The following is a 15931-nucleotide window of genomic DNA, read 5'->3' as shown; positions in this document are numbered from 1 at the left end:
TAGCGGAAGTTTGAAGTAGAATATGTGTGAGAGAGAATGAACTGGACATATTAAAGATTGTTACATGCCTGATTTAAAAAAGAAACTTCTTTTTTTATGTTGAAATCTTGAGCTTCCTGAAAATGATTGAAAATAGGAATTTTGTGTTAGAAATCTGTTGTAATGAAAACATGTAATTCTACTGCTACCACATGACCTCCAATTCAGGGACAGTCACCGAATGTCTCTAGGATGTTGAGCATGAAGATGAGGGTACAATATCTTTATGTGAGTAATTCTTTTGTTAAAGTGAGGGAAATCCTTGGGTGATATTTAACTAATAATTAAGGTTTTTTTTTTTTTTTTTTTTTTTTTTCGGAGCTGGGGACTGAACCCAGGGCCTCTAACACTGAGCTAAATCCCCAACCCAGTAGTTAAGTTTTTAAAAGACCAAATTCTCCACCGAATGTCAAATAGTTCTACCATGATTAGAAAAGTGACTCAAATGTGGGTTTTATTGGGGGTGGTGTTTCTATTATGGGGACATTACCTGGCTTGTAGTCCAGGCCGGCCTCCATCTAACTTGCATTCTGCCTCTAGTTATACACTTAAGCCTCCAGGGATTAATGGTGTGTGCCACCAAGTCCGGCTTGACCCAGAACTTGAATGCTGTGTGGCAGCTGATAATGGGTTCTCAGCATTAATGAGCCATGGTCCTAAGTACAGTGTCTATAGAATGCCACCAATTCCATAGGGTTTCTAGGCTGGATAGTATAGATCTTTTGTCAGAACTTGTTTTCAGTTGAACATTAGACCCTAGGTTAGGATCTGACTAGAGGAATTCTCCACAGTTTGAACAGTATTACAGATATAAATACAGTAAAATATGCACTTTTTATTTCCATTCTCAAGCTGGACAACAAATGATTGATTGTATAATTTGAGTAGACTAAAGATGTTAAAATTTCTCAGTTCAGTTTTTTTTTTTATAAAATGTAGGAAAAGAAACTTCAGTTACTCATTTTCTTGATTGTGCCTGTTGTCTTACAAACTAAAAGATCAGTGCTTTAACTAAAATTTTATATTATTCCTCCCCCCTCCCCCATTTTACCTGTCAATTTATGCCAAGACAGTATAAGAAGTTACAAGGGTAAATATCTATAGCGTGGTCATTTTAGTCAGACAGCAAGTTGCTGCAAATCATTCAAAACCAACCAACTTCAGATGCAAAACAAGGATCAGAAAACCTGACTGGACAGTGGGTTTAAGCCATTCAGTGAATCATTGTAACTTCACTATCCATCGGTACAGCAGATATTGTCACACAGACCAGTTCTCATTTAGTCTCACAAGATAGAGACCTGGCACTTAACAGTTCCTCATATTCTTCGCCTAGTCTGTCACATATTCTTGATTCCTTTGCCACATCATGTCCTGTCCAGAAATATGGTAGTCTAGGTGATTCTTTCCCTCCTGTCCTGTGTAGCCCATGTACTGATACCCTATGAAGCTATTGCCAGTAAGTGACCTCCAAGACTATGGTGAGGTCATTTTTCTAAATGTCAGAGGCAGTCCTGCTTCTGAATTAATGCCAGCTGCACCTTCTCTATGTCAGTTATATTCCTTTCATGGTCATTTGCCTTACTTCTAGTTGAGCAAGTTTTGGCTCACTAAGTTTATCAATAAATTCCCCCATAGAGTTACTATAATTTTTAATCCTGTAATCAACCTTACTACTGATATGGTAGAAAAGGTCTCTGGATTAATTACATTTATTTCTTTGGATAGAAAATATAAGATAAGCCCAGGTCTAAGCATATAAGGTCTTGTTACACTAGTTTTAGGATAAAGGAAAGGGAAGAATTCCTCAGGGATCTGCTTTTTCTTCATATTCAAGAAGGGGTAGTAGAGAAGCAATACACCTGGCCCTATAAGATGGCTGTGTTCTTCAGACACTGGTGGCAGACAGTACCACTCACAGCAGCATAGTCAGTCAGGTTGGCAGCCATCTTCTTAGTTTTACATTGTCATCTTATATTCAAGTAGACCTTAAAAAAATGATTTTCTGTTTTCAGTTTGTGTGTGTGTGTGTGTGTGTGTGTGTGTGTGTGTGTGTGTGTGTGTGTGAATGCAGATTCCTCTGGAGCCGCTGGAGCTAGAGTTAACAGCAGTTGTGAGCAGCTTTCTGAGTACTGGGAACCCAACTGCGATCCCTTTAAAGGGCAGTAGATATTTTACTCACTCTACCAGCTCCAGTAGACTTTTTGAGATGAACGTTTTTAAGTAAAAGTCAATTTTACTTATTTTTGCATGTGTGGCCTCACATTTGTGTGTGTGTGTGTGTGTGTGTGTGTGTGTGTGTGTGTGTGTGTGTGTGTGTGTGTGTGTGTGTGTGAGTGATCTGCGAAGTTGGAGACAGTTGATCACCAGAGCAAGCTGGCTACTTAGCCCAGGTACAGGTGAGATCTTGGTTCAATTGGAGAGGTCTTCCTCAGTGAGAGAGCAATGGAAGAGTTCCAGTGTCATCCTCCAGCCTCACATGTGTGAACTTGAATACACCTACTCATAATCTCACATATAACACTGTAAAATAGATGCACTGTGATGTAATGAACATGAGGGTTAAAAACAAAGCATTCAGATTCTGCACTGAGCAGCTGTGTAATCTTGTCCAAATAGCCATAAATGAGGGAAATAGCCACGTGTATAATTTTTTTACAGCTCCTATAGTCTGTAATTCTAATATAGGAGACCCTACAATTTATGAAACAGAGCCCTTAGGTTCAATTGTTCCTTAGCTCCTCCAAAGTGGTTGCTATCCTTTGTTTCTTGCTACTCCTTGGTGTGAGCTGTGGTCTAGTTGTGATTTTTTTCTTTACCCAATTAATGTCCTCAATGTCAGAATTTCTTAGTATGTATACTGCTATAATTATTCATGTTTTACCATAAACAGATTATTTTAACATATCATTTTATTGTAAGTAATCTCAAGTTGAGGTTTTTTATTTAAGTGAAATTTCTTTCTCATGCAATATATTCTGGTCAGTTTCCCTTCCCACAACTCCTCTTAGATCCTTCCTATCCAGCAAACTCCACATCAGAAAACAAACAGGCAAAGAACAACAAAAACAGGGCAGAATGTAGGAAAAAACAGAACACGTGGACACACATAGAACAGAACTCAAAAACACAAAATTGGAAACTACAATGTACATGGTGTTGGTTTTCCTCCCAATGCTTACAGTGGGAAGAACAGTTTCATTTTATCCCTGGCCTTTGCTACTCAGAGATAACCACTTTCAAGTCTTCCGCTGTCCTGCAGCATTTGCCTCTACATCACCAGATACCACGATCCTTATACTGTTCTCTGATATTTCTGCCCTAGATGGTACCTGTTCCTCTACGATGGACTATGGAGATTAAACCAGTTCCTGTACCTTTTCCCTAAATGCACACCTCCCTTCACCCTCATACAGAAGGGCTCACCTTTTCTGCTAAAGTTAGCTTTTGGTATTTGCATTAGTTTGTCTGTATAATTACTCTCCAGCAGGATTTGTGACTTGCGTATGGGACCTTCTTTGGTCCTGTTTTTGCAGTTATTCTGGAGTAATGTGATTGATTGCCTTATTGCCTCAGTTTCTGAGGGTTCTGTATAGCAGACACTAACTGAGACCTAAATATAAATCTGAATTGGATTCAGAGACACATTGGATTGTGTTCCTTCTTTTCCGTTTTCTTTTTGGCACTTTGAATGACTCACTATTGGGAGATGATCTTGATTGGTTGGTTATACCTCTCACATTGGATCTCCATTTTGAGAGCAATCTGTCTTCCTCTTTAGCTTTTGCTCCCATTTTGATGACACGCCTATTCTGGTAGCTTCCTTTTTTTTTTTTTTTTTTTTTTATTAACTTGAGTATTTCTTATATACATTTCAAGTGTTATTCCCTTTCCCGGTTTCCGGGCAAAATCCCCCTCCCCCCTCCCCTTCCTTATGGGTGTTCCCCTCCCAACCCTCCCCCCATTGCCGCCCTCCCCCCATAGTCTAGTTCACTGGGGGTTCAGTCTTAGCAGGACCCAGGGCTTCCCCTTCCACTGGTGCTCTTACTAGGATATTCATTGCTACCTATGGGGTCAGAGTCCAGATCAGTCCATATATAGTCTTTAGGTAGTGGCTTAGTCCCTGGAAGCTCTGGTTGCTTGACATTGTTGTACTTTTGGGGTCTCGAGCCCCTTCAAGCTCTTCCAGTTCTTTCTCTGATTCCTTCAACGGGGGACCTATTCTCAGTTCAGTGGTTTGCTGCTGGCATTCGCCTCTGTATTTGCTGTATTCTGGCTGTGTCTCTCAGGAGCGATCTACATCCGGCTCCTGTCGGTCTGCACTTCTTTGCTTCATCCATCTTGTCTAATTGGGTGGCTGTATATGTATGGGCCACATGTGGGGCAGGCTCTGATTGGGTGTTCCTTCAGTCTCTGTTTTAATTTTTGCCTCTCCCTTCCCTGCCAAGGGTATTCTTTTTCCTCATTTAAAGAAGGAGTGAAGCATTCACATTTTGATCATCCGTCTTGAGTTTCGTTTGTTCTAGGGATCTAGGGTAATTCAAGCATTTGGGCTAATAGCCACTTATCAATGAGTGCATACCATGTATGTCTTTCTGTGATTGGGTTAGCTCACTCAGGATGATATTTTCCAGTTCCAACCATTTGCCTACGAATTTCATAAACTCGTTGTTTTTGATAGCTGAGTAATATTCCATTGTGTAGATGTACCACATTTTCTGTATCCATTCCTCTGTTGAAGGGCATCTCGGTTCTTTCCATTTTCTGGCTATTATAAATAAGGCTGCGATGAACATAGTGGAGCACGTGTCTCTTTTATATGTTGAGGCATCTTTTGGGTATATGCCCAAGAGAGGTATAGCTGGATCCTCAGGCAGTTCAATGTCCAATTTTCTGAGGAACCTCCAGACTGATTTCCAGAATGGTTTTACCAGTCTGCAATCCCACCAACAATGGAGGAGTGTTCCTCTTTCTCCACATCCTCGCCAGCATCTGCTGTCACCTGAGTTTTTGATCTTAGCCATTCTCACTGGTGTGAGGTGAAATCTCAGGGTTGTTTTGATTTGCATTTCCCTTATGACTAAAGATGTTGAACATTTCTTTAGGTGTTTCTCAGCCATTCGGCATTCCTCAGCTGTGAATTCTTTGTTTAGCTCTGAACCCCATTTTTTAATAGGGTTATTTGTTTCCCTGCGGTCTAACTTCTTGAGTTCTTTGTATATTTTGGATATAAGGCCTCTATCTGTTGTAGGATTGGTAAAGATCTTTTCCCAATCTGTTGGTTGCCGTTTTATCCTAACCACCGTGTCCTTTGCCTTACAGAAGCTTTGCAGTTTTATGAGATCCCATTTGTCGATTCTTGATCTTAGAGCATAAGCCATTGGTGTTTTGTTCAGGAAATTTTTTCCAGTGCCCATGTGTTCCAGATGCTTCCCTAGTTTTTCTTCTATTAGTTTGAGTGTGTCTGGTTTGATGTGGAGGTCCTTGATCCACTTGGACTTAAGCTTTGTACAGGGTGATAAGTATGGATCGATCTGCATTCTTCTACATGTTGCCCTCCAGTTGAACCAGCACCATTTGCTGAAAATGCTATCTTTTTTCCATTGGATGGTTTTGGCTCCTTTGTCAAAAATCAAGTGACCATAGGTGTGTGGGTTCATTTCTGGGTCTTCAATTCTATTCCATTGGTCTATCTGTCTGTCTCTGTACCAATACCATGCAGTTTTTATCACTATTGCTCTGTAATACTGCTTGAGTTCAGGGATAGTGATTCCCCCTGAAGTCCTTTTATTGTTGAGGATAGCTTTAGCTATCCTGGGTTTTTTGTTATTCCAGATGAATTTGCAAATTGTTCTGTCTAACTCTTTGAAGAATTGGATTGGTATTTTGATGGGGATTGCATTGAATCTGTAGATCGCTTTTGGTAAAATGGCCATTTTTACTATATTAATCCTGCCAATCCATGAGCATGGGAGATCTTTCCATCTTCTGAGGTCTTCTTCAATTTCCTTCTTCAGTGTCTTGAAGTTCTTATTGTACAGATCTTTTACTTGCTTTGTTAAAGTCACACCGAGGTACTTTATATTATTTGGGTCTATTATGAAGGGTGTCGTTTCCCTAATTTCTTTCTCGGCTTGTTTCTCTTTTGTATAGAGGAAGGCAACTGATTTATTTGAGTTAATTTTATACCCAGCCACTTTGCTGAAGTTGTTTATCAGCTTTAGTAGTTCTCTGGTGGAACTTTTGGGATCACTTAAATATACTATCATGTCATCTGCAAATAGTGATATTTTGACTTCTTCTTTTCCGATCTGTATCCCCTTGATCTCCTTTTGTTGTCTGATTGCTCTGGCTAGAACTTCTAGAACTATATTGAATAAGTAGGGAGAGAGTGGGCAGCCTTGTCTAGTCCCTGATTTTAGTGGGATTGCTTCAAGTTTCTCTCCATTTAGTTTAATGTTAGCAACTGGTTTGCTGTATATGGCTTTTACTATGTTTAGGTATGGTCCTTGAATTCCTATTCTTTCCAGGACTTTTATCATGAAGGGGTGTTGAATTTTGTCAAATGCTTTCTCAGCATCTAATGAAATGATCATGTGGTTTTGTTCTTTCAGTTTGTTTATATGATGGATCACGTTGATGGTTTTCCGTATATTAAACCATCCCTGCATGCCTGGGATGAAGCCTACTTGATCATGGTGGATGATTGTTTTAATGTGCTCTTGAATTCGGTTTGCCAGAATTTTATTGAGTATTTTTGCGTCGATATTCATAAGGGAAATTGGTCTGAAGTTCTCTTTCTTTGTTGTGTCTTTGTGTGGTTTAGGTATAAGAGTAATTGTGGCTTCGTAGAAGGAATTCGGTAGGGCTCCATCTGTTTCAATTTTGTGGAATAGTTTGGATAATATTGGTATGAGGTCTTCTATGAAGGTTTGATAGAATTCTGCACTAAACCCGTCTGGACCTGGGCTCTTTTTGGTTGGAAGACCTTTAATGACTGCTTCTATTTCCTTAGGAGTTATGGGGTTGTTTAACTGGTTTATCTGTTCCTGATTTAACTTCGATACCTGGTATCTGTCTAGGAAATTGTCCATTTCCTGAAGATTTTCAAATTTTGTTGAATATAGGTTTTTATAGTAAGATCTGATGATTTTTTAAATTTCTTCTGAATCTGTAGTTATGTCTCCCTTTTCATTTCTAATTTTGTTAATTTGGACGCACTCTCTGTGTCCTCTCGTTAGTCTGGCTAAGGGTTTATCTATCTTGTTGATTTTCTCAAAGAACCAACTTTTGGTTCTGTTGATTCTTTCTATGGTCCTTTTTGTTTCTACTTGGTTGATTTCAGCTCTGAGTTTGATTATTTCCTGCCTTCTACTCCTCCTGGGTGTATTTGCTTCTTTTTGTTCTAGAGCTTTTAGGTGTGCTGTCAAGCTGCTGACATATGCTCTTTCCTGTTTCTTTCTGCAGGCACTCAGCGCTATGAGTTTTCCTCTTAGCACAGCTTTCATTGTGTCCCATAAGTTTGGGTATGTTGTATCTTCATTTTCATTAAATTCTAAAAAGTTTTTAATTTCTTTTTTTATTTCTTCCTTGACCAGGTTATCATTGAGTAGAGCATTGTTCAATTTCCACGTATACGTGGGCATTCTTCCCTTATTGTTATTGAAGACCAGTTTTAGGCCGTGGTGGTCCGATAGCACGCATGGGATTATCTCTATCTTTCTGTACCTGTTGAGGCCCGTTTTTTGACCAATTATATGGTCAATTTTGGAGAAAGTACCATGAGGAGCTGAGAAGAAGGTATATCCTTTTGCTTTAGGATAGAATGTTCTATAAATATCCGTTAAGTCCATTTGGCTCATGACTTCTCTTAGTCTGTCGACATCACTGTTTAATTTCTGTTTCCATGATCTGTCCATTGATGAGAGTGGGGTGTTGAAGTCTCCCACTATTATTGTGTGAGGTGCAATGTGTGTTTTGAGCTTTAGTAAGGTTTCTTTTACGTATGTAGGTGCCCTTGTATTTGGGGCATAGATATTTAGGATTGAGAGTTCATCTTGGTGGATTTTTCCTTTGATGAATATGAAGTGTCCTTCCTTATCTTTTTTGATGACTTTTAGTTGGAAATTGATTTTATTTGATATTAGAATGGCTACTCCAGCTTGCTTCTTCTGACCATTTGCTTGGAAAGTTGTTTTCCAGCCTTTCACTCTGAGGTAGTGTCTGTCTTTGTCTCTGAGGTGTGTTTCCTGTAGGCAGCAGAATGCAGGGTCCTCATTGCGTATCCAGTTTGTTAATCTATGTCTTTTTATTGGGGAGTTGAGGCCATTGATATTGAGAGATATTAAGGAATAGTGATTATTGCTTCCCTTTATATTCATATTTGGATGTGAGGTTATGTTTGTGTGCTTTCATTCTCTTTGTTTTGTTGCCAAGACGATTAGTTTCTTCCTTCTTCTAGGGTATAGCTTGCCTCCTTATGTTGGGCTTTACCATTTATTATCCTTTGTAGTGCTGGATTTGTAGAAAGATATTGTGTAAATTTGGTTTTGTCATGGAATATCTTGGTTTCTCCATCAATGTTAATTGAGAGTTTTGCTAGATACAGTAACCTGGGCTGGCATTTGTGTTCTCTTAGGGTCTGTATGACATCAGTCCAGGATCTTCTGGCCTTCATAGTTTCTGGCGAGAAGTCTGGTGTGATTCTGATAGGTCTCCCTTTATATGTTACTTGACCTTTTTCCCTTACTGCTTTTAATATTCTTTCTTTATTTTGTGCGTTTGGTGTTTTGACAATTATGTGACGGGAGGTGTTTCTTTTCTGGTCCAATCTATTTGGAGTTCTGTAGGCTTCTTGTATGTCTATGGGTATCTCTTTTTTTAGGTTAGGGAAGTTTTCTTCTATGATTTTGTTGAAGATATTTACTGGTCCTTTGAGCTGGGAGTCTTCACTCTCTTCTATACCTATTATCCTTAGGTTTGATCTTCTCATTGAGTCCTGGATTTCCTGTATGTTTTGGACCAGTAGCTTTTTCCGCTTTACATTATCTTTAACAGTTGAGTCAATGATTTCTATGGAATCTTCTGCTCCTGAGATTCTCTCTTCTATCTCTTGTATTCTGTTGGTGAAGCTTGTATCTACAGCTCCTTGTCTCTTCTTTTGGTTTTCTATATCCAGGGTTGTTTCCATGTGTTCTTTCTTGATTGCTTCTATTTCCATTTTTAATTCCTTCAACTGTTTGATTGTGTTTTCCTGGAATTCTTTCAGGGATTTTTGTGATTCCTCTCTGTAGGCTTTTACTTGTTTATTAATGTTTTCCTGTGCTTCCCTAAGTGTGTTCATGTCTTTCTTGAAGTCCTCCAGCATCATGATCAAATATGATTTTGAAACTAGATCTTGCTTTTCTGGTGTGTTTGGATATTCCATGTTTGTTTTGGTGGGAGAATTGGGCTCCGATGATGGCATGTAGTCTTGGTTTCTGTTGCTTGGGTTCCTGTGCTTGCCTCTCGCCATCAGATTATCTCTAGTGTTACTTTGTTCTGCTATTTCTGACAGTGGCTAGACTGTCCTATAAGCCTGTGTGTCAGGAGTGCTGTAGACCTGTTTTCCTCTCTTTCAGTCAGTTATGGGGACAGAGTGTTCTGCTTTCGGGCGTGTAGTTTTTCCTCTCTACAGGTCTTCAGCTGTTCCTGTGGGCCTGTGTCTTGAGTTCACCAGGCAGCTTTCTTGCAGCAGAAAATTTGGTCTTACCTGTGGTCCCGAGGCTCAGGTTCGCTCGTGGGGTGCTGCCCACGGGCTCTCTGCAGCGGCAGCAACCAGGAAGACCTGTGCCGCCCCTTCCGGGAACTTCAGTGCACCAGGGTTCCAGATGGTCTTTGGCTTTTTCCTCTGGCGTCCGAGATGTGTGTGCAGGGAGCAGTCACTTCTGGTTTCCCAGGCTTGTCTGCCTCTCTGAAGGTTTAGCTCTCCCTCCCCCTGGTAGCTTCCTTTTAAAGACAGCATGAGCAATATAATGTTTTGGGTCATTGACGTAACTCATTCTGGCCCAGTTCTGAACAAGCCTTACCAACAAAACTTTATGAGGAAAGGAATATAAACTTCAAGTCATCAGAAGCACCATGCCATGCCTGTCAGCTTAACTCTGAAGCTCTTAAGAGTCCATTTGTCACCGATTTTTGATCCTTAATGTGTATTGTCTCTCTTCCTTTGGAAGCTTTCAGAGTCTGATCTTTTGTCCTCTGTTCTGCAATTGCCTGATGAAGTGTCAGGGTGTGGATTTTCATGCCATTCAGCTTTGGGAAGTTTTTAAAGTATTACTTCTTGGGTAAGTGTTCTCTGTTGTGGCTTTATGTCTTACTGGGTTATCTGATTTAAAATTCATTTTTTTTTTTCAGTTTTCAACTTTTTCCTTCCTCTTTCTCACATACTTTCTCAATTTTCTTTCCCAGTATTCTCTGTAGTAAAGAAAGATTACATTTTTAACTTCCTAGAGATCTTGCTGCTCTTACCTTGTGAATATTTCCTTTTAAACCTGACATGAAATATTTGTGTCTAGAAGGTAGTGGTTCCAGGATGGAACTTATGTCCTGGTCAGCCGTGTTGGTCAAGCTTGGACCTCAGACTGACCTTCATCTTAGTAGGGCAACCTCTGATCCTCTCAGGAGACAGTCATATGAGGTACATGTATGCAGTCAGCGTCATGGTCCTTTGTTTATTCTGTGCTTTTAATGTTTTAACTGTAATATGTTGTGGGGAATTTCTTCTCTGGTCCAGTCTTATTCAGAACTCTGTAGGTCTCTGGTACCTAAAGGCGTCTCTCTGAATTTTCTTTGATTTTCCTGAAAATGTCTCTACATCTTCACTGTGGTCTTAGTGTCCTTTTTTATGCACCTACTTTGAAGGTTAGGTCTTTTTATGGTATCCCAGAGCTCTTTTGTGTCCCATTCATATTTTAAAAAAATGTTTAAATCAGGCTTTACTGAATGGTCTGGTTCCCCACATTGTCTTTCAGTAATGTTTCTCACGTAATCCTTCTGTTGGTGAGGCCATCCACCCAAGTTCCTATTTACCTGACATCTTCATTTCCAGCACCCTTTCAGTTTGGCTTTTCTTCAGCAGCTCTACCTATCTTTACTGAATTCTGTTTTTCTACCCTGGAGTGGCCTCCACATTTCTGGGCTCATTGTTTGAAGTGTCTTTGTAAACTCTCTGAGTTGTCTGAACGTAGTTAAAATCATCCTTTCAAGGTCTGTCTGGAAGATCTTCCACAGTATTACTTGGGAGTGACTTTTGGGTGTGACAGTTTTTATACATGTTCCTGGGCCTGTTCATGCGTGTTTGTGTGTGCTTGTGTGTCTCTCTGTGTGTGTATATGTGTGTTTGTGAGTTATTTTTTTCCACCCTGAGACTTGTGTATCTGAACTACTTTGTTAAGTGCATCTTTCTTTTGCTCTAATAACATTTCTTCTTGCAATGTAGGCATAAACGGTGTTCGGGAGAGGGATTATGTTGTAAGAGGGCTGAGCTGTTGTGTTTTCTTGTGGAACTGGTACTGCAGGCTGCAGGGTGTAGCCCTAGTTTTGTTGTGAGAATCGACTACTGACTTCACATACTGTCCAAGAGTAGGCACACTCTTGACTGTTTTCTTCTGCCTTCTGATGTGCTCTCCAAGTAAGTTGGCAGTTGGTGCAAGGAGTTTATGGGAAGCTAGTAAGGAAAGCCTTGGATCCAGAGGTGCAGGGCCTGTCTGGGAGATCTGAAAAGCAAGCTTCTGGAGAAGGAAAAGGCAGCTTATAGGGAAGGAAGGAATAGGGATAGGAGACTCAACAGTAGTGAGGCAGCAAGCAGGTGTTTTGATTATAAAAGTAGAAAGTGCTTCAGATTTAAAACCTATAACTATAGATTTAAAAGGACTAATATTTTAATATTCCTTTAAAATATTAAATGAATGAATAGAATTAAAAGTACATTATTTTTATACTTGTTTATTTAGCATATCTTCTCTATATAGAATATGTTTTTTTTTTATCAAAGTTCAAAAAAGATCAAGAAATCTTGTAATAGGTCTGCCCAAAGTAAACACTTTTAGTGTGAAATTTTAAAACAAGGTTTGATTTCTTATGTAATATTCAGGATCACCAGATATATTTATATTGCTTCCTTTAATGTTTGTAGGCATATGATAACATAGTTGGAAAACTAAAAACCAAACAAAACCTTCTCTGACTGAAGAGGAAAGTGTGACATACTTTTTTTTTTTTTTGGTTCTTTTTTTTCGGAGCTGGGGACCGAACCCAGAGCCTTGCGCTTCCTAGGTAAGCGCTCTACCACTGAGCTAAATCCCCAGCCCCTGACATATTTTTTAAAATCTCTCTCTCTTAGTGAAAAAGATATCTTCAGAGTGATTATTTTATTGATAAACATTGATATAATAGCTTTTTGCAAGACTTTGCTAATAGTTAATGTAGAAGAAAATAATATATCAATAACACTAAGATAGCAAATTATAATTTGAGTATGGGGACTTTTACTTATGATATTAACCCTTTTTATTTCTACAAAAACTTTGGAATGTATAGAAAGAGAAAAGGCATTTATTGTGTTCCCTTAGTTGCAGCTAAATTTAAACATTAAAATACTGTATATTCTTATCAAATTTCATATTTATAGTTCTTCCCTGCTATTAACATTAAACTATGTAAACTGAGTACTTATGCAGTGTGTAAGAAAAAGTTTTTGTTTGACACTAGTTTATCAGATTGCTGCTCGAGTCAATGGAGAGAAAGACTAACTGTTGCATGGTTACATGTGGAGGTCAGCCTCTGATTGATGTAATGCCTGTTCATACAGTTAACATCACTACCCACTTTAAGATTCATCTTTCCCCTTCAGTCTGTAGATGGAAAATTGACTTGAAAATCTGTTTTGTCAGACATGAATTTTAGTCTGTGTCAAAAAAATCTCTCATGTAGCTTACAAGTTTCTCTGTTGAGTAAATGAAATGCACCTCTACCAGTTGCAGACTGGGGACAAGACAATTGACAATCTAAGGTCTTGGTTTTCATGACTCTACTGCTTCACGGACCAATGCTAATTGTTTTCTAAAGCTTGCTAGTCCTTAATGAAGGATAAACATGTTGTTGATGTAGTTTTGAACCTTCAAAATTAACTTCTAATTAAGCATATTGTTGTGAAATCCAGGAACTTTCAAATTATAGTTTCTCTAACAGTAAATCTGTAAATCGTCAGTGTTGAACACATTTTATTGCTAATTGGTTTGAAATTACTTGCCTTTTATTTCTGAGCAGTTGTTAGAAAACAAAATTTTGACTGGTATGTCAGAGTATAGAGCTTATCGAACTTAGGAACAGAAATTTAGGGTGAGTAGTTAGCCACTAGCCTACTTTGAAGCCGCCCTCTCTGAATAGCCATTTTATGTGCTTTTCCCCCTTTCCTCACTCCACTAGTAACTCCTTCCTTCTGAGTTTTCTTATCTTTCACTTTTCTTTTTCACTGAGACAGGGTTTCTCTCTACAGCTTTTGCTGTCCTGGAACTCACCCTGTAGATAAGGCTGGCCTCAAGCTCAGAGATTCCCGCTCTGACTCCTTGGTGCTGGGATCAAAGGCATATACCACCACCGCTGCTGCTGCTACCACCACCACCACCACCAGGCTCACCTTTTCTGTTTAATTGGTCATTGAAAAAAAAACTTAATATCTACTTATAAGTGAATACATACCATGCATATCCTTTCGGGTTACTCAGGCTAATCTAGTTCTATCCATTTCTGCAAATTTCATGTTTTTTAATAGTTGAGTAGCATGCCATTGTGTAAATAAACCACATTTTCTTTATCTACTCTTCAGTTGAGGGATCCAGTTTCTAGCTATTACAAATAGAGTTACAATGAACATAGTGGAACAAATGTCCTTGTGGGATGGCGGAGCACCTTTTGGGTCTCTGACCAGGGGCGGTATAGCTGGGTCTTGAGGTACAGCTATTCCCAATTTTCAGATTGATTTTTAGAGTGTTTGTATAAGTTTGCACTCCCACCAGCAATGGTGTAGTATTCTCCTTGCTTCATATCCTCACTAGCATGGGCTGTCTCTTTAAGTTTTTGGTCTTAGCCATTTTGGTTGGTGTAAAGTGAAATCTTAGTGTTGTTTTGATTTGCATTTCCTTGATGACTAAGGACATTGAACATTTCTTTACATGCTTTTCAGCCATTAAAGATTCCTCTGTTGAGAATTCTCTAGCTCCGTACCTCATTTTTTAATTGGGTTATTTGGTTTGTTGACTGTCTAACTTCTGGGAGCTAGGGGGAACTTTTGGAAGAGTTGGGGGAAGAATTGTGGGACCTGGAGGGGATAGGAATTCCACAGGAAGACCAACCGAGTCAGTTAACCTGAACCCTTGGGGACTCCCAGAGACAGAACCACCAACCAAAGAGCATACATGGGCTGGACCTAGGTCCCCAGCACATATGTAGCAGATGTGCAGCTTGGTCATTCGAGTTTTTCCCAACAGCTAGAGCGGGGCTGACCCTGACTCTGTTACCTGCCTGTGGATCCTGTTCCCCTAACTAGGCTGCCTTGTCTGGCTTCTGTGCGAGAGAATGTGCCTAGTCCTGCAGAGACTTGATGTGACCGGTGGATTTGTACCTAGAGCGTGCCTCCCCCTTCTTAGAGAAGAAGTGAAGGGGGATGGAGGGTTATGGGGGGGTGGCAGGGAGGAGGGGCTGCAATCGGGATGTAAAGTGAATAAAGAATGGATAAAAACTTAAAAAACTTCATTGTATTCCCAATTTGTAAATATTAAGAAAGGGGCTGGGAGTTAGCTCAGTCAGGATGAGGATCTGAGTTAGCTTCCCAAAGCCCATATTTTAAAAGCTGATGCAGGTTGTAATCTCAGTGTTGGGGAGGCAAAACTAGAGGTCAGCCTAAGGGACTAGCCAGCCTAGCCTAACCTAGTCTAATTGGCAATCCCTAGGCCTATGAGTGATTTTGTGTTTCAAAACATGGTGAATGTGTGACCTCTGGCTTCCACATTCCTGAAAATATATGTGCATGTTTACCCAGACCCACATGTGCATCCACAAGGACCTTTATATCCTTGTTAAGAAGAATATAATTAAAAACATGTAAAGTTTTATGAATTTAAAAACTTGCCTTTTAATTTTATACAGAAATTTTATAATCATAGAACCAAAATGAGATTTAAAAAATTAATTAATTATATTTATTTGTGTCTGTGGAGTCAGAGGACAGCTGGTAGGAATTGGTTCTCTCCTTCAACCCCAGGGGATTTCTCATCAGACTTAGTGGCAGGTGCCTTTACCTACTGAGATATCTCATAGACTTTGGGCCCAGGAATTCTTTTTCCTTTTTTATATTATATGTGTTAATGTCTGAGTGTGGATCTGAGCACTTGAGCGCAGTGCCCACAGAGGCCAGGAGAAGGTGTTTGATCCCCACAGAGCTGGAGTTACAGGCAGTTGTGCATCTAAGTCTGGTCCTCTGCAAAAGCAGGCTGTGCTCCTGACCATTGAGCCATCTCTCCAGCACTCACATTTGTTTTGTTTGTTTGTTTATTTTATTAGATGAGATCTAGTTTCAAATGTTGCATTTAATTGGCTTGTGTTAACAGACTACACTCATTTTTAATATTTATTTGAATCTAAGGGTTTTTCAGCCCACAATCATTTCAATACATGTAATTACTCAAATGTAGTTCTCTTCCTTGTATCTACCTTCCACAAATGGGTTTCAGTTATCAAAAGTGCATGAATATTCACTTATCTTGAAGTGGAAGATTTTTATTTTTTGGAAAAGCTTTGTTTCATTAATTTCTAATTTTTTTTGAAATATTGTGGATTTTTGTAACTTACATGG

The sequence above is a fragment of the Rattus norvegicus genome, chromosome 5 (genome assembly GCF_021556685.1).
Source record: "Rattus norvegicus strain SHRSP/BbbUtx chromosome 5, alternate assembly SHRSP_T2T, whole genome shotgun sequence".
Taxonomy (NCBI): domain Eukaryota; kingdom Metazoa; phylum Chordata; class Mammalia; order Rodentia; family Muridae; genus Rattus; species Rattus norvegicus.
Note: the sequence above shows the minus strand (reverse complement) of the source record.